The sequence below is a fragment of the Camarhynchus parvulus genome, chromosome 1 (assembly GCF_901933205.1).
Source record: "Camarhynchus parvulus chromosome 1, STF_HiC, whole genome shotgun sequence".
Classification (NCBI taxonomy): domain Eukaryota; kingdom Metazoa; phylum Chordata; class Aves; order Passeriformes; family Thraupidae; genus Camarhynchus; species Camarhynchus parvulus.
This window is the reverse complement of record NC_044571.1, coordinates 71,101,929-71,113,499: the sequence shown is the minus strand read 5'-3', so window position 1 is coordinate 71,113,499 and position 11,571 is coordinate 71,101,929. Positions and strand designations below refer to the sequence as shown.

Sequence of the window (11,571 nt, the reverse complement as noted above, 5' to 3'; positions counted from 1 at the left end):
AAAGGCTTCAGAGCCCAGTTTACAAATGAATCCTGATATTATTGCCTAAGTGGCTGTTGAGTTATTAGGAGTAGCCAGAAATCTTCAAAACCAGTCTTCAGAATGCTCGGGATTCTTTTTGTTGGCTGCATAAAGAGCACAAAAAACTGAGACACAACAACGGATTTCAGATGCAGTGTAAGGAATAAAATGGGCAACAGAAAAGCTGAAGAGGAACATGTATGAATTTCTCAGGAGCTCAGGGTTATAAGGGGAACAGTGTACTTCACAACTGAAGGTTGTCCATGGGCTCCAGTCCTCTGGAGCTTAAACCTAGGCTGGGCTCTTTTCATAGACACTGGGTCTGAATGTGAAGAAATGCCTTGTCATTCTATCTTTGTATTTCGAGGGAAGCTGTTACCGATACCTGACCATGGAACTCAGAAAAACCCCTGGATTTCTTGAAGGGGCTAATATGCTGACAAGGGCTTGCTTCATGTTTTTTATAGGTGCCAACAGAAAAAGCAGGTCATACAACACATATCCGCAGAAAAGCTGTTGGATCCTTTAGCCCTGAGATAGACCACCTTCCATTATTCAGACTTGAATTTACACAGTTGGATGGTGTCCAGAGAGATGGCCTCATAAAACAACTTAAGATTTTTCTTCCCAGAAGGAAGCTGATCACTCAGGCATAATCCCTGAAAATATTAAGTACTATAGGGGTTTTGTTGTTGTTGTTTTGTTGTTAGGGTTTCTTTTTGTTTGGTTTGTGATTTTTTTTGGGGGGGAGGGGGGTGTCATTGCTCTTTTCTTAAGTGGTCAAAAAACAGTATCTGACTTCCAGCATGAGCCACAGAGATTTCCCAGAGACAACTGGGCTATTTCACAATCCAGTATACAATTTTTGAAGGGTAGGGCTATGCTGGCAGGTTAACATTTACATGGCACATGACTGCAGAGTGAGAAGTCACAGTGTAACCCAAAGGCTGCATCTTTGGAGAACAATGGCTAAGCTGCTATGAGCCAGCTGAGTACAGATGGATCCATGCCATCAGTATGAGCTATTCCCAACTCCAATCTTGAGTTTCTTTATTGGGAAAGCTATTTAGCCTCTGTCACAGCTGAGACGGAATCCAAAAAAAGACATAAGCAACGTGGCCAGTGAAGGGTGGATGGGGGGTGGGGACAGGTGAGGGAGGAGAAGGTAAACTCAGCTGTTTACATGATGGTATAGATGCCACAAACCTGAACTTATCAACATGTTAGCCAGTTTGTTACAAACCCAAATATCTTTACATTTATATCTCACTCACTGCTTATTTCACTGTACAAGCAATCTGTCTTCAAAAAGAAAAGAGAGAGTCACTCAAAATAAATGTGTTTTCTTCAGGGAGTTTATAGCTGGTATCCATAATACAATATTTCATTTTCTATGGAACGGATTCTTACGCACAAGTTATTAATACCATTTAATCTAGGTGATCAACATATCGAATTCTAATTCTGTCCCAGTGATTAAAGAATCACTGTTAGAATGTTACCCATACCAATAATTTTTAAACAATACTTTGGATTTAGAAATCCATGTACATTATGGATTATATTAACAAGTATAGAATTTGTTAACAAGTACATACTTTTATGAAAATGACTAAATTTTCCACTGATTTTGATTAAACTTGCTAGTGTATCCAAGACAATAATTAGCAGTACATTATCTCAAATTCAGACACATAACAGTTCAAGGAATTAAAAGAGATTTGTTACACACGATACAAGCTGGTAGCAAACAGCTACCAGTGGCCTTTCACAAAAGATTTCTTGATTAGCTACAGATTTTCATAATGACTACCCAAAAACAACAACAACAAAAAAAAACAGAGATGAAAAAGCTCAGAAATAACTTGAAAATGCTGATCTCACCTTGTTTCATATATACTAGATTTTTACCAGTCCTGAGCAGCAGCTCCACAGGTAACTTCCAGAGAACTTTCAACTCCTATGAAAAACCAGCTAAACATTTATTTTTAACCATCTTTATTTTCTCCAATACTACAACAGCACCTAGAAGTCCAGACTGGCACACCATTTTTATGCAAGAGATGGCTACAAAAGTATCATTTGCTAGATCTCTGGTAACAACTCCCATAAAAATTTCTACATACACAAAATATGTAAAATTAGTTTTAGACATTAGTACAGTGGTTGGATTGATGAGCCACAAGAAGAAGGAAGATTCTGCACAATAAAGGGCAGGAAGAAAAATGCAGAGAGATAACCAAAGGGAAAGCTATAGATTACATAGTCCTACCCCAAAGCAGGCTAGGATACTTTTTTTTTAAATCCAATCTATACCCTGACAGACCTGTGCTTACAATATTCAGCTTTTTGTAAATCACTCATACAACACAAGCCTTGTGCTGGACACAAATTTACTACAGTTCATTACAGTTGTCTCACAATAGCTGAGATTCAAGGTGTTAAAATAGACCAGAATAAAAGTCTGACTTTAAAAAAAACCCAAAAAACTACTTCAGAGTGTTGTAGGTCAAAAAGTTGGAGGTCAATGAAGGAAGGCGTTATTCCAACAATAAATTACCCTCTGAATGAAGAAATTAATTCTATATTCAACATTTTTTCCTCTCATTTCTAAAGTAAATACTTCAATAGCACATTTCAGTGTACACCCAGTAATTTCTACTCCAGTTTCATGTATCCCAGTTTGTATCCCATCATATCTCAAGTCATTTTCCACGAGAGGCAGCAGACATTCCAGACACTAAAAGCAATGAATCTGCATGCCCATACATTCCTCAGACTGGGCTGGCTAAAAGCTAAAGCTCAATTCAGTTCTCCAAGGACTAGGATGATATCAAGTCTGTAGGGAATACTGTTTTTACTGCTAGTCCTGGCTGGTCAGGGTCCACTTTGCTACACTGGTTGTAAAGGTGAGTTTAGTTTGGAGAGCTTGAATCCAACTCTCCACTACCCATGTGGGATGGCACGATTTGCCAGAAAATGGTGAGATATACTGCACAACTCTGACAGAAGAAGTTTCTGGACAGGGTGATTTCTATCCCATATAAAAGCAATACTCCCACTCATTTCAACCAAGAACTTTGTGCATTCTACTCAGATGCACTAGCTGTTTCAGGCAGGAATTGTTCTTTTGATCTCAGAGTCCCTTCTTACCCAGCAATTCCTGCAGTTCTTATTTCCTACTTTCCCAATGCTTCCACTTGAGAATATTTCCACTAATTAAAATCCCTTCTAAGTTAAAATCACTTCCTCAGTGACTCATTTTTCTAACCTCTAGGATAAGGTCGCTAAACTTCTCTGTACCCATCATCTAAGTTTCACGTGTATTTCCTGCCAAGTCCAGTAAAATTTTGGCTTCCTCCAAATCCTTATCTCCTTCATCTCTTCACCTTCCCAAAACCTGCCTTTGACGACTTACATTACACATTTTCTCCTTAGTTACCCGACAAGCCTTTCCTACTCCTTTCTACTCTTCAGTTATCCCATTGGTATTCACTCCTCCCTGCCTTTCTGAACACCCTTCCTGCAAAATTTATCAGGAAAAAGTGCATTTATCATTCATCTTCCCAATCCGCACGCCACCCTTCTTCTCTGTCTCGTTCAGTTTCCCTCTTTTCTTCCCCGATCCCTTTTTCTTCTCCTGAACTGCGCAGAATTTATGCTCACAATCTCCTCCAGCATTCCCCCGCAGCTCCTTTTGTGCTCTCCACCACATCTGTCCTGCCCCGGCTTCTACCACACATCCCGAAGCCTCCCTAGCCCGTCCGTCCCACCCTGAGGCCGGCCCCAAACTCCATCGCCGGCAGCGGGCGAGGCGCGGCGGTGCCAGCCCAGCCCGGCCCGGCCCGGCCCGGCCCAGCCCAGCCCAGCCCAGCCACCGGCCCTGGAGCCGGCTCGCTCCGATGAAGCGCAGAGCTTTGGGGTCGGGGCGCCCTCCAGAGGCACCACCGAGCCCTGCCCTGCCCGCCAGAGCTGGGGACACCCGGCAGGAACGCGGCGCCGTGAGGGCCCCTGGAGCCCTGGTGCTTCCCGCAGCCGGTGAGCACGGCCCGTCCGCGGCTGCTCTACGTCCGCTCGTCGGCTGCCGGGGTGGAGAGAGGGAGGGCACAGCTCGTCTCCCGCCCCCTGCTCGCCTTCGCCTTCTCCTCCTCCTCCTCCTCCTGGCGCCCGCCCTCTGTTCCTCCTTCCCTCCCTGCAGCGCCGGCGAGACCGCGAGAGCGGCGCCCGCCCCGCCAGGGCGAGGGAAGGAGGCGCAGCCCGCGGGCAGGAAGCTGGATGACGACGTGTGTGCGGGCAAGGCAGCCCCTCGGGCATGAAGGGGACCGCGGGGACGCTGCCCTGCCCTGCACCCGAGCGGGGACATCAGGTAAGCGCCCCACACGCCTGCCCGGCTCGGCCGGAGCCGAGACACTTCCAGTGCCAGAAGAGGGCAAGCGTCCCCTGGAAAGTTGTCCTGCCGGCGCCGGCCGGGGGGCGGAGGGCAGGGGAGGCGGTGTAGGGTGGCACATCGGGGTGTCAGGCGGGACCCGCTCGGTGCTCCGGTACCCAGCGCCGTGCCCGAGGCTGTGCCGCCCCGCCGGGGCGAGGCGCGCAGCGCTGCGAGTGCGGCCCCGGCGTCCCGCGGCCCCGGCGGCTCGGCCCCGGTGTCAGCGGCCGTGCCGCGCCCCGCGGAAAGTTTCCAGCGCGGTGAGGGCGGAGAGAAGCGGGAGAGCATCACCGCGGGACGGGAGCGGGGCGAGGGAGAAGCAGCCTGTCTGTGTTGCAGCGGGCAGTGGGTGCCGCAGCTTTCCCCGGGTGGCAGGAGCGGTGCTGCCAGCACTTCGCTCAACTTGTTTCGTTGCTTTCACTCTGGTTTGTTGCAGAGGAGTAGGATCAAGTATCCCTGCAAGCGTAATGTCGACATCTTTGATGGCTGCATCTTACTCTCTGTGGAATTTACCTACTTGCTTGTGTCAGTTTAGGTATGTTTAGGAAAAACAAACTGCAAAGTCTTTACCTTACCAAAATGACTTGAGAAAGGGACGCACAGCCGTATGCCTGAGACTTCAGTAGGTTTGTTATGTTGTGTGACGTAAGAGTAAATGCAACTGCTGCTCTTTTTTATTCACGTTTCATTGGGGCTTTTTAACTGAACATTTGTGGATTAAGCAGAAACTTTGAGTAAAATGTGTGAATCATCAAAACACTGTTGGAGATCAAATCCCAGTTTAAATGTTTTGCAAGTATTTTCTTCCCCCTTTGCTCAGAATTCATATAAAGGGCAGACTCAAGTAGTTTGCTTAGTTCTTCTGAAGTAACTTAAGGAATCAAAAGTGAGCCGAGTTCCACACAGAGGTTCTGGGTACCTTTGCTACAAAGCAAAAAAACAACATTGAACCACTTTAAGCAAAAATAACTAATCAAAAAATCTGTAACTTGGGAAGCCTCCTTCTCACCCAGCCTGAACAAAGAGGTGTACATTGCACACTGCACTGGGAGTGGAAGGATTCAAGCCATTTCAAATGAGGCAGTTTGCCCTTACAGAGAATTTTCTGCACTAACTCACTTGGTTAATCGGAGACAGTCTACCTTAACTATCAGCTGCAGTTCTGTTTCACTTACAGGTTTTCAAATACTGAGGTAATTCTACAATATGTGTTGCAAAATCTAAAAGAAAAACTTAAGTGCAATAAACCTAATTTCATTAGATCAAAGAAGTACAAGTAGCTTTTTGGTTTGGAGGTTTATTTTCTTTGTTTTGAGGGTTTTGTTGGTTGGTTGGTTTTTAATAGAACAAATTTGAAGCCAGATTTAGGGGAGCATTCAGAAGCAGCCTAGATTTAATAACATACATCTGTTGCTGCAAGTAATGCCTGAACATTGATAAGGCACCATACTTAAGGTGATTTTCAGGTTAGGACTTTTCTTAATAGGCTCATGGATATATCTTTTAAGAAGGTCTATAACAGTTAATGACCCAATGCAGTTCTAAGACTTCTTTACATGTGCTCAGGCTTTTATTAATGGACTTTTATATAGCATTAAGCTGAGAGAGGGCTGAGGAAATAGAAGAATAGACATGTAAAAACTTGAAATACTTTCCACTTTTCTGCATTTTGTTCACTGGTTATGTTTTTTGATTTTTTCTTTTTCATTGTCAGCTTCAAATACAATAACTCGGGGCTTTCATGCAAGCGGCAGGCTTTATTAAACATATGATGCAATTTTCTATTGTAGAATGTTCTGTAGTTCTTACTTCCTTGGAAAGATAAGATATGACTAGGGAATTATCATTTTTCTTGACAGCATGACAGTTAAAACTTGGTTTGCATAGGAGTGAGCATGTGTAGTGTATTAAAGGAGATGTCATTCTGAACTGTCTGACAAACTTTTCAACGTTTCTTTTTTTTATATGGAGGTGAATATATTGCTTGTAAAATCACTGCTAGGATGTAACTAAGATGTAAGGATGAATTGCTGTAGTGATGTTGGGTCAAACTTAGGATTTTTAGTGTAGTTTCAATATTTAGAAGCCTATGGATTTAGTGCTGAGTTCTGTAACCAGATATTTGAATTAATTCTATTCATATCAACATCTTAGTTAAACTCATGCAGAAGTACTGGTACTTAAGCTATGCAGAGGTAGAATATGGATAGAATATACTGAAGCAAAGTGCTTTGTTTGCTAATAAGATATCTGTTCTGATAACATGTCCAAATAGGATATAGGAATTATGTCAAAACCTGAGCTCATGTTAGAAGTCAGAAGCTTAAATGTGGCTGGGTGTCCAGCAAATGTTCTTTTACAGTGTGCAAAATCTTAAGCAGTGAAAATGGCCAGGTGAAGCAAGGGGGGGGCATAAAAATTGCCATTAAGGTATGGAAGTGTGGGAAGCTAGGTAAAGAGGAAAAAAAAGAAGGAATTTAGGAATTTAGGGTTTGGGGTTTTATTTGCTGTGATGGCTTTTTGTTTCTGTGGGAGGGGGCTTGTTTGTTTGGTTTTTTAGTAGTAACATTTGCTCTAAAAAACAAAGTTACCTCTTTTGAAGGTAATACACACCTTGAGGATTTTGGGTAGAGGTGTACATGAAGAAACAGGTGAGGTATTTGCTTTTACCTGAAAACAGTGGCTGCATATACAGCTTTTATCCTTATAGTTCTGTTTGCAGACCTTGTACTGCTATATTTAAAGGCATCTCTTGAGCCATAATAGAAAACTTTTTACTTGGTTGTTAAACCCATCTGGTGTGCTTGGAGTAGATAATAGCATTGTAAAACTAGTTAACTGTGTTTGGTGTTTTTACAGAAGCAAGAAATTGATAAAAAGTGGAATATACTGGCTAAAGAAAATTGTGTCTTAGTTACAAGTTGAATTCCCAGATGCTGAGAAGTACATATGATAAACCTGTGAAAAGACAGAGCTAGATTTAGGGAAAGGATTTTTTCTGGTCACTACAGACAAGTAATATTCTTGCAGAATGCGCTTTCACTTTGCATGCACATTCTGGGTGTCGGTTTCCTCTCAACTGAAAGACTCGTAATAGTTTAATTTTTGCTTTCTTTGCCACCTTTTTTAGACCTCTGGTAGTTGATATTTTCTGTATTTTCTGCTTAATTCCTCTAATTTCTTCCTTTATTCAAGAGGTAGAGAATGTTCTGTGCGGAAATTACAGCTGTAGCCTTACCAACAAGTAAACTGTAAAGATTAGCTTCAGTTGAAGGTAGCATGTTGTCTTTTATGCAAGGGTATGGTATTTCTGATCATTTTTACTCATGGTAACTCTAACCATCAAAATACCAGAGTAGCTACACACTGTGTGTCCTCATCCAGTATTTTCTCACTTGGTTATTTTTAGTTAACTATTTACATTCTATAATTGCATCTTAATTTTCTCCTAGATCATGTTTGCAGTTTAACATCATTATTCTGAGTTTTAGTCCTGTATACCAAGATTTCTAGTCCTGGCTTCTAGGTCTCCTTGGCCTAATGTCGTGCTTAGATGTAAAAACTGTACTTTGTTGCTTCTCTTATTAATAAAGTGATTAATATCTAGCAGGAAAGATTAGGGGAGCCTTCTCTTAATATGGTAATGTAACCTGTTTCTTAATTAACCAATGTAATGGGTTTCAGTCCACAGGTATTATAAGAGTGTATAAATATAGGTATTATTGTCTTTTAGAAACTATTATGAAGTCCAAAGCAGGAGTAGTATGTATTTGTTTAAGAAAGGTTTTGTTGCAAAACATCACAGCTTTAAAGGAAAGGAAGTGCCTTTTAATTTAGAAATTCTTTTTAATACGATTGTTTTACTGAGCGACCAAATACCTTTTCCTGAATGTCAGGTCAGAATACTCCTGGGTAGTGTCCCTTGCAATTGTATCATGTATCCTATTTGTAATTAAAATGCCATACACAAACCTCATGAAAATTAACAAGGTAACAGAAGTGCTAGTTTTACTTTTTAGTTTTTTACAATTATATGTAGTAAGTAACTTTAGTTACCAAGGAATGGGCAATAATATGTCAAATTATTGAGCTGTTTGATTAACTACTATGCTTTAGATAATTTCTAAGGGTCATTCAAGTTTCACATTTGTACATATTTATGAAAACATTAGAGGAAAACTAAAATAGTGTTATGAAAACTGATTTTCTTTTAGAGGCATATGGCATTGAAAGCTTTAACAGTCTTTCATGAAATTGCCATAATATGAAATTTGTTGTTATATTTTCCTGTTTTCCACAAATATGTAGAGTCTTAGGTTTAACAGAGTGATTCTGAACATCTAATTATTTTTTTTCCACTTCACTGAATTGATTCACTATGATGTTCCAAATTAATATATTTGTCAATATTGCTGTCAAGTCACATTACATGTATCACCCTCTGAAACTGAAGAATTACTTTTGGAAACTTCAATATGTGTGAGTCATACAGAAGTACCTAAATAAATTCCTTGCTTGTGGTTGTGCATTAAGCATTCTATACTTTTGAGAATGTATTTATTATAAATAATTCTGAAAACTTCATAATATCATGTCTGTATAAACCTGGAGAGATGACTTCTATTTGTTTTCTAAGAGTAGCACTCTGGAATTTGGATTTTGCATATTGAACACCCTTGCTGTTATCAAAGATACTGTAAAAACATGTTTTTCTATGTTGCAGAAAAAGTAGATTGCTTTTCAAGTTTTGAGGAAAAGGTTCCAAGATTCAAGAAATTGCACAATGTACACTGAAAACCCCGTTCATTAATCTAAAAATGACATAATAACATATATATATTGATTCTAAACCAGCAATTTATTTGATTTCTGAAACAAGGAATTTTTGTCTGTAACTATCTGTCAGTTTCTGCAAATTATTTATTTGCTAATGAGGAATTGTAAACTCATGTACAACATTATTTGAGAAAAATGTTGTATGTGAAAAATCATAACGATACTGGTTCCCTGACTTGATTTTCTTGGATGCAGCACTTTCTCAGGCTGTGAAGATTTTTGCTCAGAAATTTGAAGACAGCAATATTTTTTACATACAGAGGTGCATAGGCACATAAGTAAAAAGGACTCAGATTTTTTCTGGTGCTGACTACAAAACTTGGAAGCACTTAAACAACTAAGGAAGGAGAAACAAAATGGAAGGGTCTGGCTGATTAAATAAATTTCACTGGAATCTTTCCATCCATTCTCAAAAACAAACTTCCCCAGATAATTTGAGAAAAAAAAATTGTAACCTGTATTAAAAAGACTGCAATAGCAGCCATTGTGGAAGTCCAGAGACATCCTGCCTCCTCCTTGTTATCGAAACCAACACTGGGTTCTGAAGCATTCTATTATTTAGGAAGAAGGTTCAGTTTTTAGTAAACCATTTACTGTGTCTTGGCAATGGTCAGACTTACTTTTATGTCTGAAGTGCAAGGTCAAATCACTTCTCTCAGGACATTTAGTTGTTGGATGAGCTGTGTTCTTCATGGATCTAGAAGGAATTCAAGAGGTCTTCTCAGCATCTTTTAAGGAATGTGATGAGCTACCAAGCCTTTAGGCAATTAGATCTTCTTCTTCTGTTAGTTTACTCACTGGCTAATGCAAGATCCCCCTGAAGTAATAGAATTGTAGAATAGCTTGGGTTGGAAGGGATCTTAAAGATCATCCAATTCCAAGCCCCTTACCATGTGCAGGAGCATCTCTTACTAAACCAGATTGTAAAAAGCCCCATCCAATAGGGCGCTAGAACATCCCAGAAAGAGTTAGGGATCATACAGGAATCTCTGTTATTGGAGGTAATCATACTCATAGTTAGGGATTGGGATCTGCATAGGGGAATGTGCAGATATATGCAGGAATCTGAGTTCCAGCAAGTAATGTGGAAATGGCTGTGACTGTGCTGCCAATATGATTGTTTGATGCAGCAAACGCAGTGCTGTGGGAAGATGTGCGCACTCTATCTACTTATTGTTACTGACATAGTTTTAGTGAGTGACACCAGGACAGAGCCTTCAGAGAGCCTTTTACTGTAGTCTAATTAAATCATGTTGTCAATTATGGTGTTTTATTTCCAGAATGTTTAATGCTTTCTTCTTGTTCAGTCTGTGTAGAGAAAGGAACAGCCTGAATCGCTTATTACACCTTTGAACTTAAGCCATGTTAAGTTGTGATACTACTTGGTCTAAATACCACTTTAAAAGGGAAAAAAAATAATTGTGCTTTGGAGGGTAAGTACACTCACTCAACATGGCTTTTTCAAGGGTGGAATTACCATGAAATTTCAGTCAAGTTTTGCAACAATTGACCCAAGGTATCACTAAGGACTTTCTCTGTTCCAAAAGATTATTTCAGGTTAAGCATTGCAGACATGCTGCAATTCTTGATGCACCTGAACATAGCTTTGAAAGCTATAGCAATATTACAGTGTTGCATGGGTCTTTATTGATTCTGTTGCAAGGGAATACATTAAGAAATTGCAAATGCAACTAAAAATACTGCATTTTAAGGAGTACAGTTGGTTTCATGTTACGTTTGAGCGTTGCATTTTTAGGATGCGCTAGACTTGAAGAGACTGAAACTTTGAATTCTAACTTCTTAGTGGAAAGGCAAAGTCAGCTTTACTTAGATCAGCAGAGAAAATTTGTGCCTGTCCTCCAATCAAATTAACAGGGCTTCAAGAAAACTGTATGCATTTATGGGAAAAGGTGTTTTTTTATCTTCTTTAATAATACCCTTCTGTTAGCATATGCTGTCTTCTTAACAGCACATTTGACTGATAGCTTGGAGCAATATAGCAGTCTCATCAGCCCTGTCTTTTTAGGGGAACTCATTATGCTACTTCTGAAGTGTGTGCATTAACCCATCAACATGGGTTATTGGGTTCTTAATACTGTATAGTTAGGATATATGTGTGATTCTGCCCTTTGTCCAGCTTGTTGCTTGCCTTCCTAATCCTATTTAGAGATTTGCCAAGAATAGGAATTGCTTGTATTTTTTTAAACCTAGTGTTTGAGCAATAAAAGAGGTAAGGAAGATTGTAATGAAATTTTCACTGTCATTGCTTTCTTATTCCCATAAGTTAA

The 11,571-nt window shown here is 40.4% G+C and overlaps 1 protein-coding gene across 4 annotated transcripts in view; it reads left to right on the top strand.

Annotated features, from left to right (window-relative positions):
- Window positions 1-4,194: 4,194 nt before the first annotated feature.
- SGCG (sarcoglycan gamma) overlaps window positions 4,195-11,571 on the top strand; it is a 104,891-nt gene continuing 97,514 nt past the window's right edge. For all 4 annotated transcript variants that reach the window (XM_030955045.1, XM_030955026.1, XM_030955054.1 and 1 more), the window contains exon 1: window positions 4,195-4,387. The gene's annotated coding sequence lies outside the window, so the exon portion shown is untranslated. The remainder of the gene's footprint in view (window positions 4,388-11,571) is intronic.